The sequence below is a fragment of the Nomascus leucogenys genome, chromosome X, assembly GCF_006542625.1.
Source record: "Nomascus leucogenys isolate Asia chromosome X, Asia_NLE_v1, whole genome shotgun sequence".
Classification (NCBI taxonomy): Eukaryota; Metazoa; Chordata; class Mammalia; order Primates; family Hylobatidae; genus Nomascus; species Nomascus leucogenys.
Window position 1 is genome coordinate 51,625,151 of NC_044406.1, and position 22,696 is coordinate 51,647,846.

Below are 22,696 nucleotides of genomic sequence, written 5' to 3' on the forward strand. Positions count from 1 at the left end.
CTCAGGTTATGAATGTTTGGGAAGAATACCATAATAGGATGCCAGTTTGTTACCTTCATCGTTGGGTTAAGGTGATGTCTGCCAGCTTTCTCCAATGTAAAGTGATGAGTTTTCCCTTTGTAATTAATTGCTATCATGTGGGCAAAGCCCTGTACTATTTTGAAAGTTTTGCTCACTAGAAGGAATTGTTGGCACGGTGCCTGCTGAATGGCCCCTCATCTGCATTCCAACTCCTTCTTGGTGAAATTGACTAGAAGCTTTTCTGGAGCTTCACCATTTTATTAGTGAGAACAAGGCTTCTAGAACCTCTCACCAGGATTTCTTCTCCACATTCCCACTCCCAGCAGCCTCTCTGCCTAACACATGAGTCAGAACATGAATCTCGGCACAACAGCGCAGGTTTCGGGTCCTCCACGTGACATCCTTCCCATGGGAACTGAACTGTTAGTTACCCCACCCAGAAATAATCCCCTTGAAGCATTTCCTTTAAATCCAATTTCCTCTTCTCCCCAGTGGGGTGGTAGATCAGGTGTTAATACTACCATGTTGCCGGTGAGGAAGAGCCAGGAGACCCAAAGAGGTGAAACTACAGTAGACAGATCCTCACTGGGGTTTTCTGAATTTGTTTTTGATCCCCAGCCTACTCCAGAATCAGTATTTGCCTTTCTTCGAAGCCAGAGAATGATGTGCTGCAGCACCGGAAACATCATTTACTTTCCAAAATGGGCCGCATTGTAACCTGAGTGTGTGCCATTGTTGCTGATGTGAGAAGGAGCGCCTTGACATTTTTGGCTGTGATTTCAAGTGTCCTCATGCAATAGTACTAGCTCTCCTACACAAGAGCATGTAGACTTTCAGAAAAGGATGGAGAATAAAAAGAAGGAGGCCCATATGAAGAGAGCCAACTTAGAAAACAGCAGGGCCCAGTTTGAGTGAGAGCAAGGCCAATATTGTGTGTGTGTGTGTGTTTTATGGCCAAACTGTATCTAGGGATGCTAAATAAAAGATACCAGTTTTATAATATATGTTGTAAATGAAGCCCTCAGACTGCTTAAAATGAGTATTTCAGTAGCCATATGCTCTGCATGGTCACATATATGTATATGTGATATGGGTGTGTGTGCGCACACACGTGCTGGTATGTGCATATATACCTCTACATGTTCAGAGGTGAAGAGACATTCATACACTCTGTGCTATGCAAAACTATATGAGTCATATGGGAATTTATTTAAAATATTGATATTCCCAGTTAAAACAACACTGGGCAATATTGTCATTGCATACACGAGCTCTGTTTTGAAGCTGGAGAGGGGAAACAGAGACCCTTTCTCCTCCTGAAGAGCTGCCTGGAATACCAGAATGGGCAACTCGCTGCAATAAGCTGAAATGCACAGAAACTACACTTGAACTAATGCCTAAAACCTGACGGAGACATACTTCATAGTTAATCTGGTTACTCGGGGTTTATTTCACAGTCAGAAGTTCTTATGATGGAAGGGGCTCCTGCTGGCTTCTCCCAGACACATGACTGAATTAATGAATGAATGAATTCAACTTACCAGAGCAGATTTAAACTGCTTACTGAAACAAAATCTGGTCATTTTTCTTCCTTCTGTTTTCTTTTAAAAGATAAATACAAGCCTCATATGGATGCCGTAAGAGTCATTAATCCTTGATAACCGACTGTTTTATCTTTTGATTAAAAAAAGGCAGGCTGACCGACAGCAAGCCTACAACGGCAGACTCATTAACAAGCCGGGTTCAGATGTGGCCTGGTGAATAAACACCCAGTGTTCCATTAACCAGGCAGCACCCCGACAGGAAGGCCTCGTGCTCCCAGGCTTAAAATGCAAGGAACAGGTAAACCAACCTTCTCTTGCTGAAGCAGCAGAAAGCTCTCACGTTTTTTTCAGAATGAGCGCTTTCTGCGATACTACCTGGTTGTCAAATTTTAATGGGTGCTTGTTAACAGGGACTCTGAAATATTGTGATGTATTTGACCATCAGCAGCTTTCTGGCCTGCTGTTGGGGCTGAGCTTGGTGTATTTTAATAGGCACCTTAACCACCTGGGGATGAGGTCTCTAATACTCTCAGGCACTGGATGGGAAGGCCCAGCCGGTGGCGGGTGGGGGACAGGGTGTGGAATGTGGGACCCCAGAGATGGAGAGAGGACTGCTGGGCTCCCTTGGCCACTGAAAGCTCTGAGAGTGTCTGGGGATGCAGGGTTTCCTTAACGTGCCTGGCTAAACCTGGGAGAGGCAAGGGGCTAGCCCTGCCGGTCCTCACAGCTGCCTGGGTTTAAAACACACGTCTTGTAAAGGCAGGTGAGAGTTGGGGGTGGCTCTTTCTTGCCCTTCCTCCTCTCTTCTTCCTCTCCTTCCTCCCCTTTTCCTCTTCATCCTCCCCACTCTGTTCTCCCCCCCTCCTCCTTCTCCTTCCTTTCTCTTTCTTCTCCCCTCCTCCCTTCCTGGTCCTCCTTCTTCCACTCTCCCTCTCTCTCCTCCTCCTCTCCCTTTCTTCCCTAATGCTCAGTCCAAGATGTAAGAGTAGCTAAATATCTCATGTTGAGTGCTGCTAGTAAAATGCCACTTCTCTGAATGACATTCTCAGTCTGACTCCAGCTTGCTTGCCTGCTCCTCCGTCAGCCTCCCCACCACCCGCTGCCGCCACACACTTGTGTCCCAAACACACAGGAAGGCCTAGCTTGCCTGTCCGATTGTCAAGGAAAGACGGAAGATTGCTTCTTGGCACCTTAATCTGTGTCTGAGTAACAGAATTGGGACTTTCAGGGCTTCAGGGAAGGAGAGACTAACTACAAGGGGAGGGGGCAGCCCAGCCACGGAGAGGGCAGCCAACAGCTGGGCCAGGGCCTGATGCCCTCCCAACAGCCCCAGCTCCAACCACAGCACCGGACTCCGGGCCATTCCATGTGGGATAGTGACCTGGTTAGCAAGAGTAACTGTTTGCAAAGATCTCTACATCAAGTTCTTGGAGGGAGGCTGACTTTGCCTGGACCTGGCAGAGGGGATGTGTGTGTGTGTGCGTGCATGTGTGTGCACGCCAAGCTTTCTTGTGTCCCTGGGGAGAGGGAATGAATGCGTTGGTGGGGGAGGCAGGCGACGATCTGCCTAGAGCCGCCGGGCACCACTGCGCGTTCAGAAGAGGCAAGAGTGTTTTGCCAGTGGAAAGCTTATTTTGCCCAGCAGGACCAAAAATCCAATTAAAGAAAGAATGAGGGAAATGTGAAGTCTGGACTGAGCGCTGGCACCTCCCTGGCCGACTTCCTTGGCAGGGATCTCTGTCGAGGGGAAGGCTCAATGATGGCTCTGGGGATGGCCGAACAGAGAGGCTCCCACGCGCCATAGCCAAACACAGGGGCAGCTGCCAGTGACTGGGCCCTGCCTGTCCCTGCCGCCTGCTGCCATGGCCTCCTGCGAGGACCCGCTGGTGGTCCTTGGTGGGGTGGAGAGCTAGGCCGCCTGGCAGCAGGGAGAGCACCACCCCAGTCCCAGCTCTCGGGCCATTTGAACCACCCACCCGCCCGCGCCTATTGACATCGGTGAGAATCGCACAGGCAGATTAAAGACAGCATATGGCCCCCCAACTGGAAGCCAGCGGAGCTGAACCAACACTGGCAAATTGTGTTCAAACCGCATTGAGAATCCTGGCAGCTGCACCTGGCATGGGGAGCAGCCGGCGACCTGCATACAAAGGGAGTTTTATACACAGGGGGCTGCAGCAGCAGCGGTAGCAGCACCACCCCCCCACCCCCCCAAGCCTGCTCTCCCCTCCCCCTCCATCCAGATTTGGTCATTGACCCTGGGAAGTGGGGAGCTATTTGTCCAGGTTTCTGAACCTGGAGGAAGGAGCCCATGAAGGCAAGCTCCTATTTGGAGCTTTAAAGCCAGGACAGATTTATCAGGGTCCTTTACTGCCCCCTCACCCCAGCCCTGTGTCCATGTACCTGTCTCCGCAATTTACCAATGGCCATATTTCCCTAGCCAGGGGGAGGCTGGGAGCCCATCCAGAGCCTCAGAGGGCCTGCAGCCTTCCCAGATTGACTGGTAAAGGTGGCAGTTCATCTTTTCCATCCTCCGGGGCAGAACCCAAGCGAGGGAATCTCTAAGTGTTCCTCAGGGCCAGGGTGACATGCAGACTTCTGGGTCACCCCTTGTTTTCCTCCCTCCAGCCCTGTCTAAGAAAAAATCAAATGGCGGAGACATTTTTGTTACCTCATGAACGAAATAGAAAACATTACGTAACTGGTACATAGCAATAAATAACCAAGGGTGATGGACTTGGGGGGTGGGGAAGGAGGAGACCAATTAACTTGCAATAAACCAGCTGAACCAGGTAGGGGCAGCGTTCAGAGAGTCAACACCCAAAACCTGCCCCGGGGTGGGAGTGGGGGGGTCTGGCACCTGCTTAATCAGATGTGTGCTGCAGGTCTGCTTGGGACACTTGAGCATGCTGAGTGGTAAAATCTGGCAAACCCAAGGGGATGTAAAATCAGAGGGGGACGATTTGGGGGTTCTGCTTCATGGAATAGGGTTGAAAGAATCAGAGTCATTGGTTTCCTAAGGATGCTTCACCCTGGAGGACTGCTGCTTTTAGACCACAAGAAGTCTTTAAAATGCTCTCTTGTTTCTATTTCCCCCCCAGATGGCATTTGAGGGGGAGAGGATAAGCCAAGGGAAGAGGAAAATCAAAATGCTTTCAGCAGCACGGCTTCCGCATGCTAGAGAAGTGGTGTATGGGGTTGTCGCTTGGCCTGTTTCCTGAAACCTGCAAGGTAGCACCCTGAAGGTAGCTTGTAACCCTCCACTCTCACGCCAAGGTAATACCTCCTTCCTGTCTGGCCACCTGTCACAGCCAGTGGAAGTAGGGTTTGGAGGGATGGTTGGGACATCCTTACACAATGTTAGGTGGAGACTTAGTGATGGCTTCTGGGGAAGGCAGAGGGAGTCTCTCTTGCATCAGGGGGGTGGGAGCACTGCTGCCATGATCAAGCCCTTTAGATGAAAGGAGGGCTGTGAGATTTGCTGCCCAGATGTGGGTTTGCAAATGACCTTGTTGCTCTGTTCCCTGGCCTAGCTCATAGAAGCTTTCTTCTCCTGTGGCTTGGGAGAGAGCCACTGTAAAAGACAAGCTGTGGCTAGTAAACATCTTCTATATGCTCTGGACTGTCTCATGCAAGAGCTAGGGCATAGGATCCTCATGATGGCCCTTCAAGAGGGGTTAATCTTGTCGTTGTTGCACTTCTATGAAGAAACTGACCATGTGAGGCTAAGTAACTTGCTCAAGGTCACACAGGGGTGATTGATGGGGTCACCCATACTGTCTGACTCTTGCATGGGTATGGCTGCCCTCCTTATTAGCTGGCGGGGTACAGAGGCTGGCCCTCCATTCTCGATTTGCTCAGTAATGGGGGCAGGACAACTCCACCTCCTTCTTCCCAAAGGAAAGTTGGGCTCATTTTGGAAAGAAAGCAAACAGCCGTTCTCCTCTGGGGCTCTATCCGGGGCCAGGGCAGAAAGGAAATCCAGTACACTGCGGAAGGAGTCATTTTTTGGCCTGGTTCTCACCACCCATCTCTAGTTCAAACCCTGCTTTTAGCACATCCGTGTTGATGGGGTGGGGCCTGGGAATCACGATTTGCCTGTAAGAAGTGGATGCACTTGGAGAGGCTGGCGCTTCCACCAACAAGGAAGAGCTGGGGGCACCCTGCTTGCACTCCCAAACTTCACAGAAATCCCCAAGAGCTGGGGATGTGGGTTCTGTTCTGGATCTCCGAGAGACGACGTCATGCTAGAATGTTCCCTTCATTTTTGAAAACCGCACTCCTGCCTGGGGCCATCTCGTGTCTTCAATGGCTAAAGTAGATGCTGATTTGGGCAACCAGCTTTCTTTTCTGTTTTGAAAATTAATGTACCCATGTAGTCACCCAGGCTTGATAGTTGCAACAATAACTCATGGACAAGTTGTGTGACGGGCGGTAGTGACTCCATTTGCTCACACCTCCTTGGATTAGCTCACTGGTGTAGTTCCCTCCCACACTGACTGTGGGTTTGGCCAGGTGACTTGCTTTGGCCAATGGGACACCATCAACCATGATTAGCAGAGGTTTGAAAAGTGCTTGTGCATTGAGATTTGCCCTCTCACGCTGTTCTTGGGACCCTTACAACTGCCAACATGTGAATGTGCCTGGGTTAGGCAGGGAGGTATGTGGCCCAGACACCACTGCCACCCAGCTGACAACCAGCACCAACCACCAGACACGCTGCATGAGGCCATCCTAGACCATTCGGTTCCCAGGTGACCTGCCAGCTGGTCACAGGTGAGTCCAGCAGAAGAACTGCCCAACCCAGCCCAGCCCAAATTGCAGATCTGCAGAATCATGGGCTGATAAATGATTGCTCTTTTAAGCCACTAAGTTTTGGGGTGTTTTTTTAATTGTGATAAAATATGCATAACATAGCATTTACAATTTTAACCATTTTTAAACGTACAGTTGAGTGGCATTCAGTACATTCACATTGTGCTACCATCACCACCAGCCATCTGCAGAAGTTTTTCATCATTTGCCGGGGTTCTTTATATATCTAAGCTCACTCACTGATTCACAAGATGTGGGGGCTGCCTGCACCTCCCTGACTGTCTTGCAGCTGATGAGCTTGTCTCTGAGTGGAGGCTCAGGCTTAGGCACCAAGCTCTGGAGTAAGGCCCAGTTCCAAACTGAAAGAGAACAATGTCCACGGGTCTTGGCTGCAGCCACAGTTCAACATAACCCTGGCTTCCCTCAGTCATGCTCACTAACGATCCTGTTCCTGTGGGTGCAGGGAAGACAGACAAGCAGGGTCTCCACAGGGGAGGTTGCAGACCACAGGCAGACCCGGTGACAGGGGACATGCTGGGACTTGCTGTTTAAAGAGCTACCGCCAGGAACTTGGCACCTGACCTTGTGCTCAGGGGTGAGCTGTGACAGCTGCCACACCAGCCCTGCTGTCCTTGCCACTTCTAGCTGTGTGACTTGAGGTGAGTCACTTAAGCTTTCTGAGTCTGTTTTTTTTTTTTTTCTTCCCCATCTGCTAACTGAATGTAATTGTAGTGCCATGTTTTAGGGCAAGGATTAGATGAGCCAGTGCTGGACACACTAACAGTTGTTTCATTAATTAATATATGGGGCTGGCCAGGATCCCCATTCCCCCTGGCCCCCGACCATCTTTCTTCATCCTTACTGGGAAGGGGCCTTTAGAAAGAAAAGAGACAAGGTCGGGCACAGTGGCTCATGCCTGTAATCCCGGCACTTTGGGAGGCCAAGGCGGGCAGATCACCTGAGGTCAGGAGTTGGAGACCAACCTGGCCAACATGGTGAAACCCTGTCTCTACTAAAAATACAAAAATTAGCTGGTCATGGTGGCACTCGCCTCTAATCCCAGCTACTTGGGAGGCTGAGGCAGGAGAATTGCTTGAACCCGGGAGGTGGAGGTTACAGTGAGCCAAGATTGTGCTACTGCATTCTGCATTCCAGCCTAGGGAACAGAGCAAGACTCTGACAAAAAAAAAAAAAAGAAAAGAAAAGAAAAGAAAAGAGAGAGACTTTGTTAGCATCAGAAATTATGCTTTGAGACGGATCTTCAGTATTAGCTGGAGAAATGCTCATTTGTCTTTTAGATATTCACTTCTTGATATTCATGTTAGGACCCTGGGCTAGGCTGACAGTGTATAAATAAATGTGGGGGCTCTAGGAGAGGAGGGAGAGAGCAAGGGCATTTGGGGATGCTGTGGCAGACTGTTGTGCTTATTTTCTTCATCTTCTTATGTAATAGAACCCCTGATTTTTAGTTGGGCATACAGTCATCTAGAATAAAGACAATGTTTCCCAGCTTCTCTTATTGCTATGTATGGCTACATGACTAAATACTAGCCAATTTTATTTCATGTCCTGAGGCATCCTCCAGGAACTTCCTTAAAAGAGAGCTGTGTCATGCCCTTTGCCCTTTTCCTTCATCCCTCCCAATATCCTACCATCTGGAATGCAGATGTAATGGCTGAAGCTCCAGACACCATTTTGGATAATGAGGACAAGGTCACTCCCTAGCTATGGCAGAACAATGAGCTGGATGGAACCAGAATTTCTGTCCCAGTTACTTTTGGTGTGTAACAAACTACTGCAGAGTTGGTGGCTTAAAACAACCATTTTAGGGCTGGGTGTGATAGCTCACGCCTGTAATCCCAGCACTTTGGGAAGCCAAGGTGGGCAGATCACTTAAGGCCAGTTTGAGACCAGCTTGGTCAACATGGTGAAACCCCATCTCTACCAAAAATACAAAAATTAGCCAGGCATGGTGGCGCACACCTGTAGTCTCAGCTACTCGGGAGGCTGAGGCACAAGAATCACTTCAACATGGGTGGTGGAGTTTGCAGCGAGCTGAGATCATGCTACTGCAATCCAGCCTGGGGGAACAGAGTGAGCTTCTGTCTCAAAAATCCCAAACAACCATTTTATTGTGCTCATAGATTCTGTAGGAAAGGACTCTGGGCAGGGCTTGGCTGGGCAATGCTTTTGTTCCTAGTGGTGTTGACTGGCGTCACTCAGTGGTACTCAGCTGACTGAAGGGCTGGTCTGGAAGATCCAACACAGCTTCACTTACACATCTGGAGCCTGGAATGAGGATGGCTCAAAGATTAGAACTGTCAACCAGGGCACCTATGCATGGCCTCTCCATGTGGCTTGATGTCATCACAGCATGGTAACCTCAGGGTAGTTGGATCTCTTACATGGTGGCTCTGAGCCCCAAGCAAGAATGTTCCAGTGAACAAGGTGGAGACCGTATGACCTTTTATGATCCACCCAAAAATCTTGCAGTATCACTCTACCAAATTCTATTGACCGAAACAGTCACAAGCTGGCTTAGATTCAACCTAGGAGGGGAATCAGACGCCCCTTTTCCACTGGTGGGCTATCAAGCTCATGATACAGAAGAGTGTGAGGGACAGGAGATACTGTTGCAGCCAGTTCTGGAAAATTCTACTAGCCACAGTCCCTGAGGGTTCATGGAGCACAGCCACAGCTGCCACACCAGCCCCAGACCACCTAGCTTTGGAATTTGGGTGAGAAATACACTTTTGACTCATTTAAGCCACTTTCATTTCTGGTCTTTGTTACTCAGAGTTAAACCCTGTGCTAACTCACAGAGATCTGCTTTATATAGACTTTAAGGGACTCGATGAGAAAGGTAAAGGACTATTTCACCAGCCTCTGGACTTAGTGTTAGTGTTTGCCTAAAATAACTCTCCTATTCTAATGATAACAGACAGTACTAATAAGTCCCCACACCCACGGCCCTGCCGAGCCCTTCAAGACCTTGAGGCCAAAATTAAGATGACACCTGTGTATACATTATCTGTATCAATGTATGTGTGTCAGAAAGCTATAGGGACATTTCAGGGGTGATAGACAAGAGGGACCTCGCTTTCCTTTTTTCTTTTTTTGAGACAGGGTCTTGCTCTGTCACCTAGGCTGGCACGATCATGGCTCTCTGCAACCTCGACCTCCTGGGCTGAATTGATCCTCCCACCTCAACCTCCTGAGTAGCTGGGACTACAGGCATGTACCACCTCACCTAGTTAATTTTTGTATTTTTTTTGTAGAGATGGGGTTTCGCCATGTTGCCCAGGCTGGTCTTGAACTCCTGGGCTCAAGCAATCTGCCTGCTTCTGCCTCCCAAAGTGCTAGGATTACAGGTATGAGCCACTGCACCTGGATAGAGGACCTTGCCTTCTAATTTAAGCTCGGGACATCATGCTTGCAGCTCTTGGCTGAGAAAGCTTTGCTCTGAGATCTTGTGATGAACCTAGGGGTTTGCAGATAAGGGCCCAGGGCTTGCCAATGGTGGCTGTAACTGAGGGAGCTCATGGCAGGGGCAGGAGATTGAAAAAGTGTTCAGCTTATTATTTGCCTGAGGGCTCAAATTCCAGTGTGAGAGAGAGTGGGGCCCCCCAGGTGGTCAATCCTACCTGCAGAAGGAGTCATGGGGGCCTCTGAGGCAGGTTAATGTGGTGGCAGCTGTAGTAGTGAACAGGAATGTTCCAGAGTCTTTGCCAGCTAGGGATTGAGATAAGACACGACTACCAGGTCGCCACAACTGAGGAATGTTCCCCTTGGCCTGGACTTGGCTCGGGAGCCCAGACCCTACTGGTTGATGAGGTTCCTGGGGATCAGGAGAAATCAAAGGAGGCTCACCTTGAAGGTTCTGGAGCCAACTGCTGAGTTGAAATCCTCACTTGGCTTTCCCTGGCTGTGTGACCTTGGTCAAGTGATTTTACTGTATTGTAGTTTTCTCATCTGTCAAATGGGCCCTGCCTCCTAGAGCTGTTGAGTGAATTGAATGAAACCATGGATGTTTGAATACTTAGCCTGGTGCCTTTGCTGTAGCAGCCAGAGAGCCAGGCAGAGGTAGGGGCAAGTCCCTGGGGAGAAGCCTGAGTTGGCTCCTTGGACCTGCTGTCGAGCTGAGCCCTGTTTTCATGACACAGCAGAAGCATAAGAGGGCTAGGCCAACCTTACAAGCACGTTGCAAACCTCTGCTTGCCACCCATCTACTAACACCTCATTGATCAAAGCAAGTTACAGGTCCAGGCCCAAAGTTAAGGGGTGGAGAAATGTACAAGAAACTGCAAGATCAATGCCAAGGAGTATGGTGAATAATTCAAATGCAGGAGGGGACAGTAATGAGGGAACAATGGTCCACATACCACTCTGTCCAACAGAATGTAAACCATTCATGAAAACCACCAAAATCTACAAGAATCAATCTCCTAAGTCCCTAAGTTCCAAAGTGTGTGTATGTGGTGGTTGGGCGGAGGGCAGGGTGAGTGGGGAAAATGAGGAGCCCACTGTCCCTTCCCAACCCCCACAAGCCTGTATCCCAACTCAAGTACCTTATAATTTGCTGCCTTGGCCTCAATAAATATTTGTTGAGCGACTGATAAATACAGACTGACATTCACAGGGACAAAGTGAATCCCATTGGGGCTTGGACTGAATGTCTGTGAGTCTGCGGATGGCCTCCTAATGTAAAGGCTCCATCTCCAGGTTCTATTGCTAGAATTGAGTTTCTGGCACTCCTTTTTGCTTCAACAGCCTCTAACGGGCCCATCTGGTGGCTAGCATCTGAGGCGTACTGTATTCCCTCCATTCCTTTCCACCCAGGTAGGATGTCTGGGTCTGGCACAAGGCTCCCTCCCACCATAAGCTCCTGAGCTGTCTGCGCTGTTTCTGGGCTTCCACGTGTTGAGCAGCCAATGGGTAGGTATGTTTTCAGAGGCTGTTATCTGTGTCAGGACGCCGGGTGCTGTGGGTGACGTGGGTGACGGCAAGATGTGTGTAAGTCACGGTCCGTGCCAAGAGCAGTGGATGATTTAGTTGGGGATAAGACAACGTGTACACCAGATGCCGGAGCAGTGAAACCAGGGCGGTACATGGTTGGGAGGGAGGGAAGGATGGTTCTGTATTTGGGAAACAGCCGCCTCCCAGCCGTCATTTCGGACCTTCGAAGTCTGATCAAATACTGACGAAAAGCTGCCAAGGATGAATCAGGGGACTTACCCCTGTGCTTCCTGAGGAGGAGAGCCAGGAAGCAGACCAGCAGGAGTCAGAACAAGGCCGGTCTGAGGATCAAAGGGAAAGCGTCAAACCTTAAATGCAGTATGTGAAGTTTTGCTGGCCAGGGGTCCCATTTGTTTTTATTCTTGTTTTGATTTTGTTTTTATTTATTTATTTACTTTTTTTGAGACAGGATCTTGCTCTGTCACCCAGGAGGTGGAGCGTTGTGGCATGATCATGGCTCACTGCAGCCTTGACCTCCCAGACTCAAGCAATTCTCCTGCCTCAGCCTCCTGAGTAGCTGAAACTACCAGAGCACACCACCACGCCCAGCTAATTTTTGTATTTTTAGTAGAGATGGGGTTTCATCATGTTACCCAGGCTGGTCTCAAACTCCTGACCTCAGGTGATCCACCCACCTTGGCCTCCCAAAGTGCTGGGATTACAGGTGTGAACCATCATGCCTGGCCTATATTAGGTATTATAAGTAATCTAGAGATGATTTAAAGTGTACAGGAGAATGTGCATAGGTAATATGCAAATACTATACTATTTTATATCAGAGACTTGAGCATCCCAGATTTTGTTATCCAAGAGGTGGGGGTGGGGGTCCTGGAACCAATCCTTCCATGGGTACCGAGGGATGACTGTACGTAGCTTATGGGGATTTTGTGCTGACTGAATGAGATGACTCCTGTAAGTGACAGCACATAGTAAGTGCTCAATAAATACTAGCTCTTGGCCAGGCACGGTGGCTCACGCCTGTAATCCCAGCACTTTGGGAGGCCAAGGTGGGCAGATCACTTGAGGTCAGGAGTTTGAGACAAGTCCGGCCAACATGACAAAACTCTGTCTCTACTAAAAATACAAAAAGTAGCCAGGCATGGTGGCTCATGCCTGTAATCCCAGCACTTTGGGAGGCTGAGGCAGGTGGATAACTTGAGGTCAGGAGTTCAAGACCAGCCTGGCCAACATGGTGAAACCCTGTCTCTACTAAAAACACAAAAAATCAGCCGGGCGTGGTAGCATGTGCCTATAGTTCCAGCTACTCAGTAGGCTGAGGCAAGAGAATCGCTTGAGCCTGGGGGATGGAGGTTGCAGTGAGCTGAGATCGTGCCACAGCACTCCAGCCTGGACAACAGAGTGATACTCCATCCCAAGAAGAAAAAAGAAAAAAAAAGAAAGAAAGAAATACTAGCTCTTATTTTCATATTACCATGTATCACAATTTAGACCAAATCCTTTAAAAATTTGGAAGCTGGCTTGTTTTCTCACTAATGTTCTACCATGAGCATTTTCCTGTATCATTAAATGCTCTTATAGAGCCTCGCTTTAAATGGCTTCAGAATTTTGCACCCCATGGATTCATCATAATTTATTTAGCAATGTTCTTATAGCTGGACATTGATTCTGTCCTCAAATTTCTGTTAATATAAATAATATTGCAATGAACATCTTTGTCAGGGGTTCCCTTAACCTTTTTTTCTTGTTATGAAAGTATAATGTAGTCATTATAGAAAAAATTGGAAAATACGGAAGAATATAAAGAAGAACATTAAAATGATCAGAGAGAGAGGAGAGACTCTCTCACCAGGAAGAGGGTGTTCTAGGCTGGTCTGCAGTCTGTCTTAGAGGCTCTACTCAGTGCCTGGCAGCGTAAACATAGCTAGAGTTAAATAACAACCCGGGACAATATGAGGGACGTCACAGAGCTCCAAGTGATTAATTGCCAACTAAGCACTACAAGTTCCCTAACCAGCAGTGTTTGCTCCAAGTGACCAGCTGGGACATGGAGAGTCTTTAGGGTTTTTAAAGAACACTTTGTTCTGGTGTGTGACAGGTTTTCTGGAGTCTTTACCAGCCAGAAAGCTTTCTTTCCTAGGCGCTTTTTGGATAAGGGGGAGCTCTAAACATCCTGTATCAGGAGGCCTCTCTCCCTTACACCCGCTCCTCTGGCCCTAGTCAATTTGGGGGCTGCCTTAGAGGTTAGAGCTTGCTCTGGCTTCAGCCCATATCCCCAAGTATCCTCTGAAAGCCCTCGATATTCCGTACTGCTCAAATGATTCCCCTCACTGTACTGAAGGAGGCTCTACAGCAAGCCTAAGAGAGGTGTACCCAAACTAGCGTGGGCTCAGAGGGAAGGGATGGCTTGGAAGAAAGGACTTTGGACCTGTTGGAAGCTCCTGGCAGACTGTCTGCAAAACTGGCTGCCAGCAATTTCTCCCTTCCCTGTGTATGCATGCCACTCTCCTCATCAAAAAGAAGCAAGAATCTGTTTCCCCTCCCCTTGAGCCCAGGCTGGCCTTGTGACTTGGTCTGGCCAACAGAATGCAATGGAAGTGTTCCCATGTGACTTCTGAGTCTAGGCTTAAGAGACCTGGCAGCATCTGTCTTTGCTTTCTTGAATAGAACCGCCATGTAAAAAGCCTGGGCTACGCTACTGAAGAGAGAGGCCGAGGGGAAGAGAACAGGAGCAACTCAGTCAGTAGGTAACACCAACTGCCAAAACTGCCAAAAATGTGAATGAGGCCATCTGGGATGTCCCATACTCTGTCAAACTCCTAGCTGACTGCAGTTGCATGGCTCCAGCTGCCACGTGGAACAGAAGAACCACCCAGCTGAGCCAAACTGACCCTGTAGAATTGTGAGAAAAAGAATCAATTGTTAAGCTGAGTGTGGTGGCTCATGCCTGTAGTCCCATCTACTTGGGAGGCTGAGGCAGGAGGACCACTTGAGCACAGGAGTTGGAGGCTGCAGTGAGCTATAATCACACTGTTGTTTTAAACCATTAAGTTTTGGTGGTACTTCTTAGGCAGCAGTAGAAAAGCAAAACACAGTTATTTCAAATATTTGAAGGGTCATTGGTGAAAGAGAAATGAGCCTTGTTTTTGCAGGCCCCAGGGAGAATAGCAAGAGAGCTGCACCTTTTGGCTCAGTACAGATAGGAACTCTAAGATATTCAGATCCATCTAAGAAGGGGACCATGTATGACTTTGTAACACTCCCTGCAGGGCATGAAGAAAAAGATGGTGGCTGCTTGTTGGTGTCTGGAGGGGAACCTGGGGGACCAAATACTTGACACACAGTCCTGCCCTGAGCTTCTTTGGTTCTTTGTCGTCTTCCACATTCATTACATCCACTTCCCCCAAAGGGAACTCTTCACTTTAACCACAAGACCCTGCTGGAAGACATTCCTCCTCTTGTTCCATCTCTGTGGGCTTTTGTCAGCCTAGGCATTTTTCAAAATCACATGCCACATCCTTCAGAAAGCTTTTGGGGGTGGGAATATCAGAGGAGGGCTAGGAAAAAAAATTTTTTCTTGTGACCTTGGCTTCTTTGGAACATATGACCCTTACATAGTCTGCAGTATCTAGATTGCAAGCACTCTGAAAAGAGAGACTATTTTATTCATTTCTGTATGGCCCAGTGTCCAGCACAGGGCTGATGGTCCAGGCATGATCTGGGTTTGGGCTGAGTCAGGCGAATCACACACCTGCAGGCTGGATCTTACCTCCCTTGCTGTACCAGGCAGGGCTCAGCAGCTCCCAAGGGGATCAATCCATCCCTGTATGTGCTTGGAACAGGGAGGTGAGGATAGGACAACTCCATGAGGGATCTCCTGAACTCAGCAGGCTGTGGCTGGCTTGCTTGTCATGCCTGTTCTTTCCTTCTTCCTTTTTTTTTCTTTTCTTTCTTTCTTTCTTTCTTTCTTTCTTTCTTTCTTTCTTTCTTTCTTTCTTTCTTTCTTTCTTTCTTTCTTTTTCTCTCTCTCTCTCTCTCTCTCTTTCTTTCTTTCTTCTTTCTTTCTTTCCTTTTTCTTTTCTTTTTTTTTTTTTGATGGAGTTTCGCTCTATCGCCCAGGCCAGAGTGCAGTTGCGCAATCTCGGATCACTGCAACCTCTGCCTCCCTGGTTCAAGTGATTCTTGTGTCTCAGCCTTCCAAGTAGCTGGGATTACAGGCACCTGCCACCATGCCCAGCTAATTTTTGTACTTTTAGTAGAGACTAGGTTTCACCATGTTGGCCAGGCTGGTCTCGAACTCCTGACCTCAAATGATCTGCTTGCCTCGGCCTCCCAAAGTGCTGGGATTACAGGCGTGAGCCACCGCATCCGGCCTGCCATGCCTGTTCTTGATGTCCGTGGACCCCAGGAGTGTTCAGGGGGGCCTCTGTCAAGCTTGCTGTGGAGCTCAGAGAATCTTCCTTGGAGAAGCAAGATGTGTGTGCATACACACACACACACACACCACACACTCAGCACTCAAGCACGGAGACTGCCTCAGGGGAGACAGTGTCTGCAGGAACCAGACTCCACAGCCTCCCCAGGGACTCGTCATCGCGTCTCTCATCAGGCGTGTCACTTGTCAGGCGCCGCTCTAGCTCAGCGCAACTCACCCCCTCACTCACGCTGTAGGAAGGGCCTCTGAGGGGAGTGGGCTCTGCGGAATTTCCAGGCAGGCGTCGCTTGTCTTGTCTTTGGCAATTTCTTGGCCTGGACCCAGAAACCCTAATGAGCCACGGGTATGAAAAACGGCCACCAAGGTGGTTATCGGAGGTGCCCATGAAGGGATTTGGGTGTCATTCAGTGTAAGTTTCGGCAATTCCTGGAGAGTAGCAGGTTTGAGCCAGACTCACTCTTCCCTTTTTGTACAAAGGAAAGGAAGAAAAAAGAAAAAGGATCTAGGGTCAGTCAGGCAGAGGTGGGGAGGGGGCAGGTGTGGGGAAGGTCACCTGGGGGCAAGCAGCCAGGCAATGGCCTTTAGCTTCCAGGGGCCTCAGTCCTGCTCCAAGGGGTCTCTATAGAAGGGGAGCCCCTATAACCACTTTTGGTTTGTGAACCTCTCATCCTAACTCAATAGGAACCTTGTCTTTCTTCCCCGAGCGATTCTACTCCTCCGGCTCCCACGCTGCAATCCCTGCCACAGCTCAGAGCGGCTGAGGCTGTGGCCCAGTCTTTACAGTCAGTCTCTCTGGGTATCTCAGTCTCTATTGTCTCTGGGGGAAAGGCCTGGATCTAAGCATGCACACACTTCTCAATTAGAAATGTAGTGAGCATCCGCCTGATGTAAGCACTGAGTTCTAGAATGTCTCTAGAAAGAGACAGAGCAAGTGCATGAACACACGCTGGGCCAGACTGTGCAGCAACACGCTGAGCTGTGATGTGGCATCTGGCGTGACATGTTCTTCCCCAGCCCCCAGCCCAGCCAGTCGAAGCCCCTAACCCCTGCCCCATCCTTTTGATTCCTCTGCTCCCTGGCCTGGCCCTGTGTACTCAGGAGTCTCTGGCCATACATGAGGAGCCATTCCTCAGTCAGCCACAGGGTTAGACCCAGTGAGGGGTGTTTTGGGGCCGGGTCCAGCGCACAAGAGCCCAGCCAACTGTGCACAGCTCTTCCTACCTCTGTGTTCAGTGATGACAAGTCTGAAGCTTGGAATTGGCTAGAGTACGAGGGTTTGCTCTATGGAAATTGGCAAAGACTAGAAATTAGGACTTTCCCCCAGAGGGCCAGTTAAACATTTACCAGCATACCACTGGTTCGATCCCACAGCGCACAGCTGAGGGGGCACTGCCAATGACCGCATCCTCTCCCCAAGGGGGCTGAGACTGCACCTTCATTGTGAACAGGTGCGGGTACAGGCACAGGTCAAGCAGACCTCGAGTGGGCCCCTCTGCTCACCACCAAAAACCTTCTCCAGAGGCAGTCTGGTAAGACTATTTACCTAAGCAGTCCTCAGGTATTCCAACCCCCTGGCTGCAAACATTAGTTTTCAGGCTTTTGAGCTGAGACCACAAATCACTTTGCAAGCCAGAGAAAAAGTCTACTTTTTGCCTTGGGCATCTTGGACAGGAAGTCAGGCTGTGGCAAAGGAGGGCATCAAACATCAGGGGCACCAGATCATCACAGGAATCAGATGATCACAGTAGCTGTGGAAATGAAGTTTCCTGGTGAATCCACGTCATTTGCCTAAGATCACTCAGGTGCTGACCAAAGCCCCCATTTTGGAATCCTAATCTGTTTACCCTCAATCCAATGCTTGCCTGGTCACAATGTGGCAGGCAGGTTCCTCGGCACAGGTAAATCCTGGCACCAGTGTGTGCCTACATGTCCCAAAGCCACAGAGATGGAAAAAGTAAGGCCTGGAGGACTCTTGAGATTATGTGCTCCAGTCCACCTCATTTGCTTGGCCACTGTCTCCAGGACAACTTTGTTCCAACCAGCCCCTAAAGGGTCACAGTGCAGGAGTTGAGCAGCTGAGTTTTGGAGTCAGGCATGCCTAGGCCTGATTTTGAATTCCATCAAACCCTGATGGTATGACCTTGTGCAAGTAATTTATCCTCTCTGTGCCCCTGTTCTCATGTGTCAAGTGAAGATAATAATGGTGCCTACCTTATGGGACTGCTGGGAGGGTTAGTGAGACAATGTATGGCAAGTATTTAACAGGGGACTCAGTAAAGGGAAAGTGTGTGTGTCAGTAATTCTGCACTGTGTCAGTTGGGTCCTCCAGGAAGCAAATGCTAAGATGGAATTAAGCCTAGATTGGCCATACTTAATCACTGGAAGTGCATGGCCTTGCCCTAAAAGGCAGAGCCTGAAGGCACCCACGGCTGGAGGTTGTCCACTAATTGCACTTGCAGAAAGTTCTGTGTGCAAGAGAGATCTGAGCAATGGATCTCCGAGATCACCGTGGTCCCTTCCAAGCTTCCTTTTAGAGTTCCCTTCTCATGCAAATGGGTAAACAGAAAGCCTCAAAGCTGAACAGGTTCAACTTCAACAGGTTGAAGGTAAAATGCATGGCCCCCAAGGCAAGCCCCTTTCCTCTGGGCCTCACTCTGCCCCCAGCCTGGTTCCTCGCAGCCCTCCTTCTCTCACCCCTTCCGCCCAGTCTGCATTTCTTCCTGCTCATTGCCACTGCATGTCTGGGTTTTTGCTCATGATATCTTTCTCCCCGGAATAATCTCCTGACTTGCTCACCTGGCAAACTCATTTTGTCTTTTCAGATCCCCTGGAGATGTCACCTTCTTTGTGAGGTCTTTACCAACCTCGAGCTCCCCTGTGTGCTCCCACCCACCCACTAGGTCCTCCACTGAAGCATCAGTCACTTACTTGTTTAACTACAGTTTCCCCCTTAGGGCATTTCTTCAACAAATATTTACTGACCACCCATCATGTGCCTGGCACAAGCACAGGGATGTGATGATGGGCATGGGAGCTTGGCTTCTACCCTCACCGGACAACCAGTCTGCAGGGAAGCCTGGTAATTAAATAGGCAATGGCAAGAAACTGACATGTACAGTCCCAGAGATTGTTTAGGGCACCACGGGGACACATGGCAAAGACAACCAATCTCTTCTGGGATGGGGGTGTCCGGTAGGGTTTCCTGGAAAAAGTAACTTTTTACCTTGAAGCCTCCAAGGTGATCAGAGTTCATTATGTGGGGAGGGGCTGGGAAGGTGGGGAAGAAAATGACATTCGCAAAGACCTAGGGTGTGGACAAAGTGTGGGTGTGGGAGAAGAGGCAGTGGCTACAAATCCATGAAGAAGTTTGGCTGTGAAGGACCAGAGAAAAATGCAGTGGGGGTGGGTGGGGTGGAGTGGGAGGTAGCAGGAGATGAGAGAGAAGGACTTGTGAATGGCTGATGGGGAGGGTGAAGCCGAGGACCTGGGAGAGGGCAGGATTAATCTCTGGAGTTGCACTATACAATACAGTAGCCACTAGCCGTGTTCAGCTACCTAAATGAACTAAGATAAAATAATTTATCTCCTTGGTGGTACCGGCCACATTTTAAGTGCTCAGTAGTCACAGGTGGCTAGTGGCTACTCTACTGGACAGCACAGAGATGGAACAGTTCCATCACTGCAACTGTTGTGCAGTGCTGCCCTAGAGTTGGAGCAGCTAGCACCCAGAGCCCGAGAGTGGGATTGGCCTCAAGATGGGTGGAAAGACACCTGGAACCAGAGGATGGGCAGACAGGATGCTGTGGACAGACATGTGATGGCAACATGCTGGGGTAGGGGAGGTCATGGTCTCTGTGAAGTGGAGTGTGGGGCTGAAGTCAGCTGAGTGGAGAATGAGGGAAGTAACTGTGTGTCGAGAGCTGAGCAGGAAGATGCAAGATTCGCAGGGCTGGTGGTGGTGCTACTGCTTAGCAAGGCTGAGTGATTTCCTCCTGCTGGACTGGGCCTCCTGGGAGCAAGCCTAGAGGAGGGCAGGAGGGCCTGTTGGATTTATAGTGGGCCAATGTTTATCCAGGCTGTGCTATTGGGACAGGGAAGCTGAGGATCCTCAAAAAGGTGGCTGCAGGGATGGAGCACAGAGCTTAGGGCCTCAGAAGAGAGTTTACTCTGTGTACTGTGACAAGGAGGTTTGTGGTGTGCCTAGGTAATAGAGGACTGAAGAGAAGTCAGTGGAATGGGGGATTCAGCTATCTATTGGGTAGCAAACTACCCCAAAACTTAGTGACTTATATCAACATTTAGTTTGTTCATGAATCTGCTACTTGGCTGTACTCAGCAGGGATAATTTGTGCTTCACTCAGTGTCAGCTGGGTAGCTTGAATGGTGATGCAACTTGGCATCAACTGGGGTGGCTCAAAGGCCGGGACTGGAATCATTTGAAGGCTTGCTCTTTCACCTATCTGGTGGCTGGTGCTAGGTGGTGGCTAGGACATTAGCTAGGGTTATTGTCTGGAACACCTACACTTGACCTCTTCATGTGGTCTGGGCTTCCTTACAACATGGTGGATGGGTTGCAAGGGTGACAGTCCCAAGAGAAAAAGAAGGAAACCATGTAATCATTTATGACTTAGACTAGGATGTATGTGGCCACATTCTATTCGTGGAGACAGTAACAAAGGCCCACCCAGGTTCAAGTGGAGGGGAAACAGACTTCTCTTGAAGGGGGTAGAGGCACGGTGCTGGAATAGCATGTGGGACCAGAAACATTGCTGTGGCCATTATTTGGAAAACACAATATGCCACAGAGCCCAAGAAGTGAAAAGCCAAAGTCTTATCCTCCCTCAGGACAGGAGAGGAAGAGGTTTCACCAGGTTCAAATTGTTTCAATGTGTTCATGCAACTAATATTTACTGAGTACCTATTATGTTCCAAGCTGTTTTAGGTGCTGAGGATACAAGATGGATAAAAATCCCAGTCCTTGTGGAGATGACATAGTAGTGGGGGAAGAATCACAATAAACAAACAAGCAAGTGTTGGTTGGGTGCGGTGGCTCACGCCTGTAATCTCAGCACTTTGGGAGGCCGAGGTGGGTGGATCACCTGAGGTCAGGAGTTTGAGACCAGCCTGGACAACATGGAGAAACCCCATCTCTGCTACAAATACAAAAATTAGCCTGGCGTGGTGGTGGTGGTGGGAGCGGGGGGCGCCTGTAATCCCAGCCAAGGCGAGAGAATTCCTTGAATCTGGGAGAAGGAGGTTGCAGTGAGCTGAGATCGCACCATTGCACTCCAGCCTGTGCGACAAGAGCAAAACTCCGTCTCAAAAAACAAACAAACAAAAAAAACAAGCAAGTGTTTATTATGTTAGGTAATGCTAAATGTTATGCAGGAATCACAGCCAGCAACAGAAAGTGAGCAGATGAAGGAAGGACGGTAGCTGGAGCAGCTTGGGCCTCCCAGGAGCCGCTCTCCGCAGGGTGGAAGGAGGAAAGTCTGTAAACTGCAGGAAGGAGTGGGAAGGTTTGACCATTCCTTTTAATGTTGTATCCCAGCCGCCTAGCTTGTAGAGCTGGATAAACTTCTGTAAGGTGTAAGAAAAAGGGTCCCTCAGGCACTGAATCTTTGCCCAAGGTCACCAGCTAGTTAGAAGCAGTGCACGAAGAGCCTGCAAAACAGAGGGCACATTTGACCCCGACCTAGGAGGACTTGTGCATACTGTCCAGTTTCTGAGCTAAACATTCCAGAGGGCTTCTTGGAAACTGGTGCCCCCAGGGAGGGTGTCTGTGCTCGCAAGTTTCTGTACCTTCAGAAAGCCGAAGGGTCCCAGTTGGAGCCAGTCCGAGATGGAGCGGGCTCAAGAAGGAAAGAACGTGGGGATTTAATTGGACTCAGCGAACCCTTCCCGGACCAGCCGGCGTAAACTCTTGGAGGCTGTCGCCTGTGCCCGGCTCTCCTCCCGGCCTGGGGCGCTTGGCAGAAACGCGGTCACGGAGAAGCGGTGAGGGTGGCAATCCGAGGTCTGCCCTCCCGTACACCTCCCTGCTAACCCACCCTGGCTGAAAGGCCACGGGGACCAGGATACTGGGCATAGTGTGAGGACAAGAAGGGATGGAGGGCTCGGGACGGCGGGGACACGCGGGGGCGGTGTTTGGGGAGGTGGGGTAAGAGTGTTCCGAGAGGGGAACTCGGGCGCGGGGGTGCGGGAAGGAGCTTGGGGTTGGAGTGTCCGGGGTGGGGGTAGGCCGGAGGAGGGGTGGTGTCTCGGAGTGGCAGGGCTGGGAACTCCCCGGGCGAGGCTGAGGCAGCATGGGGGGCCGGTGGTGGTGGCGGGGATTGGGGCCCCCGAGGCATCTCTGACCACAAAGGGCCGGGGAGCGCTGCCCGGCGGTCTCAGCGAGCCGTATTGATCGAAGGGCGGGCGCAGCGAACGCGCCGAGAGCGGCTCCATCCATTAGGGCCGCTGTTCGCCTCCAATTAGAAAAAAAATCATTACTCAGCAGCCAGCAGCGGCCTGCGCGCCGCCTGGGACCGCCTGCGAACGAGCGAGCCAGCGAGGGAATGGCGGGCCTCCCCCACCCGCGCGCTCCCACCCTCAGCCCCCGGCGCCCCGCCTCCCCCGGCCCTAATGACAACTATTAGAACTGCCTCCCCGCACCCACCGCCCGGCGAGCACAAAAGCGCGAGATTCATTTGGTAATCGGGGTAATTACAGCGGGGCGCGGGGGCGCACGCGGCGATGGCGGGCGCGCCGGCGGAATGCTAAGGGGCCGGGCGCGCCGCCCGCTCCCACCCCGCCGCCCTCCCCGCCCGGCCCCTAGCCCAAGCGGCGCCCGGGGCCGCGTCTCTCCTCGCCTAAACCCTCCCCGCTGCCGCCGCTGTAAGGGGGCTGCCCCGGGGCTCCCGGGCAC

General features: G+C 50.3%; 1 pseudogene; it reads right to left on the reverse strand.

Annotated features, from left to right (window-relative positions):
- The window catches only part of LOC100585517, a 44,085-nt pseudogene extending 21,849 nt beyond the window's left edge, over positions 1 to 22,236 (reverse strand).
- Between the last annotated feature and the right edge of the window lie 460 nt (positions 22,237 to 22,696).